The sequence below is a fragment of the Denticeps clupeoides genome, chromosome 2, assembly GCF_900700375.1.
Source record: "Denticeps clupeoides chromosome 2, fDenClu1.1, whole genome shotgun sequence".
NCBI classification, from domain to species: Eukaryota; Metazoa; Chordata; class Actinopteri; order Clupeiformes; family Denticipitidae; genus Denticeps; species Denticeps clupeoides.
This window is the reverse complement of record NC_041708.1, coordinates 37,316,826-37,329,361: the sequence shown is the minus strand read 5'-3', so window position 1 is coordinate 37,329,361 and position 12,536 is coordinate 37,316,826. Positions and strand designations below refer to the sequence as shown.

The window sequence follows — 12,536 nt, the reverse complement described above, 5'->3', positions numbered from 1 at the left end:
GCTCGCCAGAGGGCTTAAGGAAAGCTTGGATCAGTAGACAAGGCAAAGGCCTCCACGCCACACTCAGTCAGCAGTGGACAGGACGCCGCTCCACTAAACAACTTCATTTTCTACACTTTATTCACATGATGCTGGTAAGATTCATACAGCTTACTCATATAGACACCTTCTGGTTATTACTGTCACAGCACACACACTGTAGGTGCTTATGCGTGGTGATGAGAGGTGATGAGGAATCATATGGCTGACTTTGCGTTGCAGGGCTAGAGCCGCTTGTTCGGCGACTTGCTGTTTGAATAAATCACTCCATTTAATTGTTGCTTACCTGGATGTTACATTTAAAATAAAGGTTTCATGCATATCATGTAAAATACCGAGGCTACATAATGACATTCCATTTGTAGAGAAAATTATCTGAATAATAAATGGAGTAAGAAACATTTATTAACCCACCACCCTTGGGGAGCAGTGTGTGGGGACGGTGCTTTGCTCAGTGGCGCCTAGGCAGCTCGGGATTTGAACCAGTGACCTTCTGATTACAGGGCCACCACTACCCCACTGCTTTGTCTATCAATGTTGGATTCATAAAATAACATAAAAATTTTAACATTAAGTTCGTGTAATTGTGCTGCCAGTTGAAGAATCACCCGCATTAGTTGTACTGGACCATACCAAATAGGCAGAGTGTGAGGAACGTTCTGCATCTTAAGCTCCATACGTGTCCGGTCCCCGGCAGCCGCCTTCAAGCTCGTGCTCAAAGAGGGTTTGAAGTCCCCCCGACTGACGGAGACACAGCCGGCCCCGTGCTCGCGACTGATATCTTCAGTAGCAGCAGAGATGACTTCACTTTGGCATCAGGACAGCGGCCATCAGACTTCACAGGTCTGCCGCTTTTTAACGCTTCCTTTTGCTGAGCACATGAAAGCCTGCGTGGAATTACGGCACCGTATGTGTTGGAGGATGGAGCTGAAGCTCAGCTGGGTTTTTTTTTTTTTACGTCCATTTTTGGAGTGAAGAGATGACCGTGTCCTTTTTTCCCGCCCAATCGCTACGTGGAACAATGCGCCCCACGGTTCCATCCACCAGCCAGAGCCGTCTTTTTCCCCACCTGACTAATTGTGTCAGTCCCCGATGCGGAGCGTGCGACTGCAACCAGATATCTGGCATCAGCAGTAGCCAATGGGAGCACAAGATCATTGTTAAAAAGGCGGGCGAGACAACTTTAATAACCAAACGTTATTTCTGGACGCCTAACACTACAGTCAGGGGTCAAAGGTTGTGTGGTGTGCAAATTCACTGATCATTATAGTTGTTTTTGGCGGCCTGTCTTAATTTTAGTTTTGGCCTAGTCTTTGCATCAAGCTGTCATTGAACTTTTTATTAGTCTAAGTCACGTCCAGACTCATTTTAGTCTAGTCAAGATTCAGTATTTTAGTCTTATTTTAGCCCAATTTATTGATAAAAACATTTCGTTGACGAAAACAGCACTACTGATTATTCAGTAGTATGAACCCAGAACAATGCACACACAGCATGCTCTTAACTCCACTGCTTGTTATTGCTGGGGTCCGATTTAACGTTTGAGTTTGCGTACATGCAGTATTTTTTCCCATGATGCCCTGCAGCCTTGCGGGGTTATTTGTAACCGCGCTAAGAGCCTGTTTGACAGGACGTGAGTTATCAGTAGCGATTTGTCCTCTTCCCCGGCCACGGCCTGCTGATGGATGGCCTACAGTAGGCCAAGATCTCCCTTTGTTTTCCGTCTCCCCCCCCCTGCGTTGTCAGGAGCAGGTCGTGCTACTCGCTTGACGCACTCGTTTTTTTCCCGTCTTGTTTGATGCATTATGTATAAAGCTGTTGATGGCCTGTTTTACACCGCCGCCGGCGCTATCTTTTTCTCGTTTTATTTTATCTAGACACAGAGGTTAATCACCAGGTCGGTTTCCCCTTTTAACCCTTTGTCTTGCCGATCTTTACAAGCTGGAGGACAGCTCGAGCACTGCCGAGCATTCGAGGGCCATATCGCTGCCATATCACCATTGCGGATTTCGCAAGCGCTGTTTGAACTGCAATCCGATTTTTAGATGGAGCTCTGGCTCTGTTTGTTCAGATGGAACAGGCCGGGCATGAAGGGGTCGGCAGCGCCCCCCACTTTCCAGCATGGCCAAACAACATCTGTTTATCCAGACAAACATGTTGGACTGCCGAATGCAGTTATCGCTCCCTGCAGCCGCAGCAGCAGCTGCAGCAGATTTGTCCAGTGATGCCCCATCACTTCTACACATATTCTCTAGCTTATTCCAAGTCAACAAACCTGTGGGAACTTCAACTCATGCCACACAATGTCTCACAGCAGCATTGACATCACCAGGGATTATTATTCCATATTCCATTTTTTGTACTGATCAATATGGCTGTAATTTTAATTAAACACCCAACATATAGACCCTACTTGTAAATCCAGAGACTTGTAAATCAAATGAACATTTCATTAAAAAAAGGACATCCAGTAAAACAAAACTTTTGACAATCACAGAAACGATTTCACAAGCAGCGAATCATACGTAAAGGATAGGTACTATAGACCAGAAGTTCATGTTTGCTGACCGATAATTTCCCCCATGAGCTCAACCCAACCCGACTCCATAAAATGCTAGAAATTGATCCCGAATGGTCCAGGAGCTGCTGCTTTACACTACTGTTCATTCAGTTGTATCTTGGATGTCTGTAGGTTGATCCCAACACAGCTCTGTTTTGTGGTGCTTTTCAGAGGGGCGTGCACTGCATCACACTGATATCAAATATTGAATTAGCAGTGTGGGGTTACAACTGTAATTGACTTCTGGCTGGTCTTCCTCTTGGTGCTTCTCGACCTCTCCAGCTGAGCCAGAACGCTGCAGCACGACTTGTTTTCAACCGTACCAAATTCTCCCACAACTCTCCACTGTTGCGTTACCTCCACCGGCTTACTATGTAAACTACTCTGGATTAGAGCATCTGCTAAATGCTGTAAATGCAATGTGGTCGATGGCATGGTGAATGTAGGTAAATTCCGGTGTCTCACTTGTTTGGATGTGCAGAGTAACATTTTGCACTGACAGCATTGTCTTTTCAGATGCGATTTCTGTTGCAGGGACTTGATGTGATATTCGCCGTCGCGACTCCATGTGAAATCGCCAGGCGCTGTAAGGGAACCTTTGTGCTCAGCATCTCGCCGATGACTGTCCGCATTTTAGTTCCGTGTTTTGTAATGCAGACTGTAAGCTGTCAGCGACTCCTTAAGAAGCATCTTCCAGAGCTTGACAACGTCACCAGCTCTCAGGCTGCCGTCCTTGTCACCCGCAGTCCTTGTCGGCTTGTGCGTCTCCGTGCGACTAATCGGAGACAGTCGGGGTGGTGGCGCTCATTTTTGAGGGTTTCCATTACAGCTATTTTTCGGAATAAGTTTCCTTTCTTAAATTTTTTTCTTAAAATTAAAATTGTAAAAACTGGAATATTTCTCCTGTGTCATTTTTATTTCAACATGTGACATGGGCGTGTTCCAGTGGAATATATTGGAGGCAGCAGCTTCATATTTTGTTATATTAAATGCATACCTATATGTTGTGTCATTCTAACTGCACTGATGTTTAGCCACATTAATCAAATCAAGTCAAATTTAATAATTGAGCAACCAAAGTTGACCAAAGGACTGTACAATAAACATTTGCCGGAAATAATTCAACATTTAACATGGTCAAACAGAGTTAAAAGCCCATGTAGAAAAAAATAGTTTTCAACCTGGTTTTAAACATGACGAAGACCTGCAAAGGCAGTTTCTTCCACCGTCTGGGTGCCGCAACTGCAAACCTAGAACCTAGGAACGGTGAGGAGTAGATCTTAGTGGTCTAGAGGGGCCATGGATGGTTAAACGATCCCTCAGGTATGGAGGGGCTAATCCATTTACAGATTTTACTCAAACTGTAAAATCTTGGTATCTATTCTAAAATGTACAGGAAACCAGGTCAAAGAAGTACGTACGGGTGGCGTTGTGGACGTTGTGCACTCCTATGTACAGACTGCTAGAAGAGATGACTGTATGGATGACCTTTTTAAGTCTTATTAGTAGGACTGGGCAAAATGATTGTTTTTTAAACGTTTGATCTGGTGATTATTTTTACGATGCACTGATAAATAATTAAAATTTTTAATAATTGGTTTGATTCGATTGAATTCTTGATATATTTCTTTTTGATTAAGAAACAGCAATTGTAATTTAAATATCAGAATTAAAAAACATTAATTTCTTAAGATTCCAATGTTTTTTATTGTTTATAGCTCTTAAACTCAAAATTAGAAAATAAAGTTCAAGTGCGAACATAATGTCAGTAGCAAAATAATGAGATAGCATTCGATAAAAAATACTTTCTCAGAGCAATTGAAAGAATGCAATAAAAAAATGTAAACTCAGAAAAGTGTTTTATTGCTTTTATTAAAATAAAGAGCAGCAATGGAAGTCGTCAGTCCGCCATGGTGTCCTTTCTGAACCAACGGAACCTTTTATGGCCTACTCCAACATCAAGTCACCCAGCCCTAATTACTGAACATTGCAACCAAACCTCAGTTGCTTTTGCTCACTTGAGGAGTTTTGCGGAGGTGTGTAGAAACAGCAGAAACAGGGGGGTTGTATGGGGACGAATGGCTCAGCCGTTTGAACAGTGGGCCTCATGAGAGGGACTAATGAGGGCCACATGCAGAATTAGCTCAAAATGAGTTTCCGGGCGTCCCCTGCACTCGCCACGCTGTTACCTGGGGTGTACTAGTGCCAAGGTCAGCGTATCCATGCAGGTGAGCCGATGGTAGCTCAGGCGGTGTGACCCAGCTGTCCCCTCATGCGTAGAAAGACCGAGCCAAAAGGACAGCCGTCAAACACCTAACCTACTTCCCTTTCGTCCCCCATAACCATTTTTATTTTTTTTTTTTACCCGTCTGTGCCGGGCGAGTGGCTGGTTGTGAAAAGGGGGCGCCTGTTTTATTACAGGGGCACAGCCCGGCTGCTCTGAGTGACAACACCCTGCTGATGGAGCTAAAAGCATCATGGGGCGGAAATCTGCTCTGCCGACTGCAGGGCCATCTGGACTTCGGGGCGGGGGGAGGGAGGGAGGGAGGGAGGGAGGGAGGAAGAAAGGTTGGACGTGGTTCGAGGCGGCGTTGTGTTGCACTTTCAAAAGAGAATTCCGCACACAGTTCGTCTGTCAGCCGAGCGGCGTAAAGAAGGGCGGCGGCAGCGTGGGGAAGCGGCATCTGGATGTGTCGCGGAGTGAAAAGGTGTCGAATGGCGCAGGCTACACGGAACAAACAAAGGGAGGAGGATCTGAAAAACGCTCCCGAGGCAAGGTGTGGGTGAAATGAATTGATATCGACTTTCAAAAGCCCCGCACTCGGCGGCGGGAGGCGAAGGGGAGAAGATACAGTCCAGCAAGACACTATTAAAACTTGCATAATGAATTGTTAAATACCTCTACGAAGAAATATAAGACATGGCCCAGTTTTTATGCCACCATTGCTGCTCTGCTGGGGCCTGATAAGGTGCCAGGGGTTTAGAGGGGAAGAAAGGAGCGGGGGGGTGGGGGATGATGGCCTTTGCACACGCAGTCGCACGATTGGATTCTCTCAAGCTGGAGATTGCGGAGTGCTGCGGCACCTTCATGGGACGTCCTTGTTGAAAAATGTATGCCGCCACCCCCTCCCAGCGAGCAGAGTTAATTGTATGCATTAACCCCTTCGCTGCTAGTATTTCTTTTAAAGGCGGAATTGAGGGAATGGAACCCAGTCATTAGATCGGATCCTTCCCTGCGCCGTAATTAACTGGTAAAGGGGAACAGTTGAAATCTAAAAAGACAGATGGCGGGGATGTCATAAAATATCATCGTTTTCATTACTGCTTGGCCCGTAATTTATACAGTATACGCTGTCAAATTCATCCAGTCTGTCTTCCGTTTTATGTACGTTTATGAAATTTTCAATAAGATGTATGACCTAACTGTTCAGCAGCTCTATCTAGAATTTCTTCTTCATTTGACAATACCTTCACAACCTACATTTATTTAGGCATGTTCATGTGAAAATTCTCATAAAGGAGTTTATTAAAAAGGGACGTGAGCTTGAGCTTCTTATGCTTCCGGTCCCAGTTGGAGGTCTGGATACTGAAAGCACACATGACTTGTTTATTTCCACACAGAGAGAAACTGGGAAATCCCGGAAACAAGACCAGATTGTCCACTGAGAGCTGTGGCAAAAACACAGAACATTACAAGGGACTTGTGGAGAACCACGAAAACCTATTACACTAAACAAAGACTACATGAGGAGTACAGAGCACCCAAACGTGGCAGACGGAAGAGTGGAGGTCACACTACAGGTCCCCACATGGCCCAATCCTAATGGGGCCCAGCAGGGGCTGTTCAAATCTGGGCCAGTTACATGCTGGGCCAGTTTGGCTTGGATGTCATGTGTTCTATTCATCCATGTAATTAGCCAAGCAGTCAGCACCTGTCCAGAAATCTTTTAATATAATTATAGCCATAAGTAGATATCCCACAATGCAATGCTGCCTAAGCTGCTTCAGTGTATGGAGAGGTGATCCATAAAAAAATCAAATCGGAATGAACTCCATTATGGATCAACATCCACCTTTGGATGTGGAAAATACTTCAGAGAGTCACATTGTTATTCTCACGTTATTTCAAATTGAACTTTGGACATTGATTTAACGTGCAGAGTACCCAACAACTTTGGGACCAGCGTCCAACATCGTTCCATTTGAAATGCACTATTAATATGCATAATATGGGTAACTGCTGGGTAACTGGGTCAGAACGCACCTGCCTCGTGTTGCACAGAAATGTCACATTACTCTGCATCACGCAGCTGTGCCCAGTCCCGTTCTGAGCAAATTATGCAGCAGTTTAAAGTCGGCAGCGTCCCCCACCAACGGCTGCTCGTCCCTGGGGGGAAGAGACTTCTAGGTCAGGGATCAGTGGAGAAAATTTCCCTGTTGACATTTGTGTTGCTGGCACAATATTGACTTCTGAGGGGCGAGCGAGGCTCCGCGGAGCTGGCGGTGACATTCCACATTACCCGCCAAGGCGGGCCGTTATTTATTTATCGCGCCGCTGTATCTCATCCCGTGTTTTTTTTTTTTTTTCTCCGCTAATAGATAGAGAATTCATTCGTTCTGGTGTAACACCTCATCAAAATAGCGCTCAATGAAAGCGACGACAGTGGGGAAGTAATCAGACATGATGAGGCGCTTTTTTTAATAGGAAACGGCTGGCGTTCCTCTGCAAATGATAATGACCTTGTTATTGTTGTGCGCCGTGCAAGTTTCTCTTGTTCTTCATCCTCAACAGGTCTTCATGAGGTCAACAGCACCGCGTTCTGGCTTGGTTCTTGCCTTGCATTCAGCCATGATGGTAGGCGCCATCACACCATCACATTTTCGCTACCTGACGGCGGCTAATGCCTGGCGGTCCCTGATTGCCATGAATACGTGGAAACCGCCTCTAAAAAAATCACGTGGTGCCTTTTGAAGTCAGCAGGATGTTTTCACCGCAAGCGTTTCCAGCTAATTCACAACTGTGAATGCCACAGCTTGGCAAGCATCCATTTGCTGTGAATATGGAAAGTCGAGGGACAGCAATCTGATAAAAATTGGCTACCCTCTTCTCGCCATTCAGGTCAGGTAAATCTGCACCATTACTGCTGGTGGTCACACTGAGAAAATGTATGTGGAACTTCAGGAAAGGCTTGTCGTGGGAAAGAGCTTCTAGGGCGCTAATGAGAAACCAATTACGACTCCCATGTAGCTCTGCTTCCGACTTCAATGGATAGGGATTCAAAGTATACAGGTATAGCTACGTTTTTGCAGAAGTCAACCAATAATTGCCAATTGGCTGCAATTTTCTCAAGTGGTGGCAAAATTTGCAAAATATAACAAGCCATTTTGTGAACTCAAATGCACTCATGGATCACAACATTAAAAACATTAACAGAACGAGATTTAAAGAGGCTCTATTCGCTAAAATCTTCTGAAAAACTTTTGACTTGGATCTGTGCTTGTCACAGGTGGGCTGGACATGGCGATGAAGGAGGACGCATTCAGGCGATTTCACACGACAGGGGTTTAATACAGACTACACGAGACAAGGGAACATAAACACGCACAATGACCCGACTGCGAACAGACACGAACAGGATAGTTTTATACAATTATATAAATATACACCAGGTGAACACGATCATGGAGCATTACACAGGACGAACATGAAACTCCGGTCCGAACTCCGGATCCGGAGTAACCCCTGCCGGTCCGGGTCATGACAGTGCTATTTCTGCATATTCGAACTATTCCGATTAAAACAAGGCAATAAATTGTATTGAAGAGGTTCAACATAGTAACATTCCAAAAAAATAATCCAGCAACATTAAGTTTGGCCAGAATCATAACTTCATAGCCCCCTACAGACAATAATGTAGCAGTTTAGCCCCATTGACAGCAGACCTGGGCTCATGTCCAAAAGGCTGACCATCCCCAAACACTGAGCAAACAGCCGCAATGTTTGCCGTCCTCCTTAATCTTCTTAATGTCACCAATAAAGATGATTTTATTAAGGTGACTTTGGACTTGGTGTTTAATTACAGCCAAGAGACATTTAAAAAAAAAAATCCTTACAGACAGTCCTGTTCAATCAAGGCAGCTTGTCTGGGAAGCAGAAATAAGTGAAAGTGAAGTGATTGTGAGACACTGCAGCACAGCACACGGTGGCACAGGGAAATGTGTCCTCTGCATTTAACCATCCCCCTTGGTGAGCAGTGGGCAGCCATGATCGGCAAACGGGGACGGTGCACCTCAGTGGATCGGGATTCGAACCGGCAACCTTCTGATTACGGGGCCACTTCCTTAACCCGCCAGGCCACCACTGCCCGTCAGTCTTGTCTCATTTCTTCTGAGTCCTAATGAATGAGAAAGAAAAGGGACTGCATACAAGGTTTGTAATGTACTTTGCATCATGATGTCCATGAGCAGTGGTGCACCCGGATGATTGAGCCTTAATAAGAGCATCTGATGATGTCATCGGTGCATGTTGGTCATATTAATCATTTTTAAATATTTTTGCTATTATCAAAGTAATTTAAGTCGGGCTGGCGAATGCACAATGCAGCTTCGTTACATGCTGATTTGTTTCTGTTCGCCTAAAGGGCATCTCTGGAGGGCGGCAATGATTGTCCTTTTATCACCGCACTCGGGGTTTTCCCGCCGCGCCGAACCTCGCATATCCTCGTTCCGTCGGGCGGCCTGGAGAGAGAAGCGCTTCACAGCTCCACCGGGGCTGTAAACACCAATATGCTCCATAATGGCCTCTTTAAAGCTCGCCTTGTGAACTTGCGGAGTTATCGCAGGCCCCACCACCACCGAGGGCCAGCTGGTGTGTACGGGCGCCGTCACCGGTACCCTCGGTGCTTAATAATCAGCCGTTGGCGAGTGACGATGGCAGCACGCGAGTGCTAATCGTCGCGAAGTGCGTGGCTGTGTAAATCCAGCGTGCGCTGGGTTGGTAGCAGCTGTTAAACGGTATGGGTGGGATTGGAGGGGGACCGCGGCTGTGACGGCGGGGACTGTGGCCAGGGCGCCTCTCGGCCGGGCAGGATGTGCAGATGCGTCGCAGTGCTGCAGTGTGTGCTGGGCACAGATGGCGCTTTTCCCCGATAGTGCCGAACAGATCGTTTCATTAGCGAGAGTGGGGTCAGCTCTCCATATTTGGTTCTAATTATCTATTTTCTGGAAATGATGACCAACATTTTGACGGGAATAAATGAGGGCCCGTGAAATGTGCGAAAGCCGCATTATGGCATTAAATCGGCAATTGTGGTTCCACCTCTTCAATTATGACAAACTTCTGCACCGTCTGGAAACGTCGTCTTAGCGGCGCCATCTGTTCGTTGGATCCCAGATCACAGCAGACCTGTAAATCACCTGCAAGCCATTCAGCTTCTGCTGTCATCCATGCTTGGCTTCGTTTTCCCGCCTTTCTGCTTTGGATTTATTTTAGAACTGTACTTGGTTTTCTTTCTGAGCGCTAATTATTGTGTTTTATGGTGCAAAGCCACTATTCCATATCGTTGGGCTACTTATTATCCATACAGTTACCGTGCAAAAAAGTTCCACACTCTCTGAGTGAGAAGATGTAACTTGTTGTTGAGTGCCAGAGCAACAAGTGCTCTGATCTTTGCTGACGTCCGGTGGCCCGGCTCACGTGACACCGCAAGGAAGGTGGTAGTAAAAAATGCCTGCATGCTACTAAGTGTGTTTTGACTGTAACTGTTGCTTATTGTTGGCAGTAAATATGAAACATTTTAATTATGTATCTATAATTGAATCGATATCAATAGAGAAATTTATCAAACTGAACAGAAATAGCATGTCATAACTATAGGTGTCATGGCCAACGCGCCTCCAGCCCGCTAGAGGGCACCTCACCAGCCTGGGAGACGATGACCCGGAAGAGGAAATGGAAGCGGGCGGTGGCAAGTATAAAAGGGAGGTAACACCAAGGAGACAGGGCCGCTCTTTGTATGAGTTAAATGAGTTGTATGAGTTTACTCGCCAGAGACGCTAGCTCTCTCACCCACAACCTACGATAATTGAGATTCCCGTAATACGACCTTCGCCTGCCCACGACTTCGAGAATTGCCTGATCCCCTGGAAACCACGAAAGGAACCCCGACCGAAACTTCCTGACTCCAACCTCTTCCTGCCCCTGACCTTGAACCTACCTGACCCCTCGGCTAAGACGGGATTCCATGCTCCCCTACCTTTCTGCCGCCCAAGACCTACTCCCGTCCTCCCAAAGATACCGAACCATCCTGAAACCCGCCGTCTTCCGGTTCTCCTCTGCCCCGGTCCTTCCCAAAGATCACGAACTGACTCCCCGCTGCGTTGCAGCGCGTCCATTACTTCCTCATTCCTCGCCGGCCAGGCGCCCCCGGTCCTCCTGCCCCGCTCGCCCAGCGTCCTCTACCGGTACGACGGCTTATCCCCACGCCGAAAGTATGTCTGCAACTACGTCATCGTATTCCCCCTGTGACAATAGGTCTACATTTTTGGAAATAATCAGGAATAGTTTCTAAAAGCATAATGTGGTGGTGCCCAGTGGTTAATACAGAAGACCACGAACCAACCATAAACCCAGTCTGGTCCTGGTCCAGACCTGGTTAAGGAAGTGGCCCCATAATCAGGAGGTTGTCTGTACCACTGAGGTGCCAATGAGCAAAGCACCGCCCCCACGCACTGCTCCCCGGGCGCCTGTCATGGCTGCTCACAAAGGGTGATTGGTTAAATGCAGAGGACACATTGCACTGTGTCACTGTGTGCTCTGCTGCTGTGTATCACAATGACAATCACTTCACTCAAAAAAAAAACTTTATCAATTTATTCAAGGTTTTTGCGTGTTGTTGATTTTATAAAAATGACTTCATAACTGTATTATATTAATGATATTATTATATTATTAAATCTGAACTTCTAGTGGCTGTTATTATATTATCTTTATTACATTTATGAATTATAATGATATATAATTTCAAAATGGTTAACAGTTAAGAATGTTCATGCATAATTTACAAAAGGAACCAAATGGAATTAGTTACATTGTAACATTTCTGAAGTAATCTGGTGTCCTGTATGATCAGGTATTGGAGCATTACCAGCAGGTCCTTTAAGTTGTGATGTGGTGCCTCCATGGATCGGACTTGCTTTTCCAGCACATCCATTTACATTTAGAGCATTTGCCAGACGCCCTTATCCAGAGCGACTTACAATCAGTAGTTACAGGGACAGTCCCCCTTGGAGACACTCGGGGTTAAGTGTCTTGCTCAGGGACACAATGGCAGTAAGTGGGGTTTGAACCTGGGTCTTAGGCGAGTATGTTACCTGCTAGGCCACTACCACCCCTACAGATGCTTTGGAGAATTTTGCGACCTGTTATGGTTGCTAATAATCACTGCATACAGGGGTCATCCCACAATGCCCAGTTATCTAACATTACAGTCTGGTCCTTGTTAAAGTCACTCAGGTCCTGAGAGCATGTCATCTTCCTAACATATCCAACCCTTGACAGGAACCATGGTAGCAAAATAATCCATGTGACTGGTATGTGCACAAATTACACTCTGTGGCACTGTTGTCCTCAAAAACGTTAACTCCACAAATGTAACCATGGCCGTAGACATTTTTAATGTCTTTTTATTTTATCAGGGTTAATGTTTTTGGTTGGTGTGCTTCATATGTTAGCGAAGGCAATAAAAAAAGAAAACTTTGCTGACATTTGATAAGCCAAATGCAGGAAGTGAATTGTGTTCAGTCCATTTGCATTATCTGGTTCAAACTGAATAATTCTGGTTCTTGTTTACTTGTTACTTATACATTAAAATAACATTATATTATTTTAAATTGCACATCATTTTTACTTTTCTATCCAGACGTTCTAACAAATTCA

General features: G+C 45.6%; 1 protein-coding gene across 4 annotated transcripts in view; it reads left to right on the top strand.

Moving 5' to 3' along the window:
* adarb2 (adenosine deaminase RNA specific B2 (inactive)) overlaps positions 1–12,536 on the top strand; it is a 110,321-nt gene that overhangs the window by 78,987 nt on the left and 18,798 nt on the right. The gene's annotated exons all lie outside the window — the stretch shown is intronic.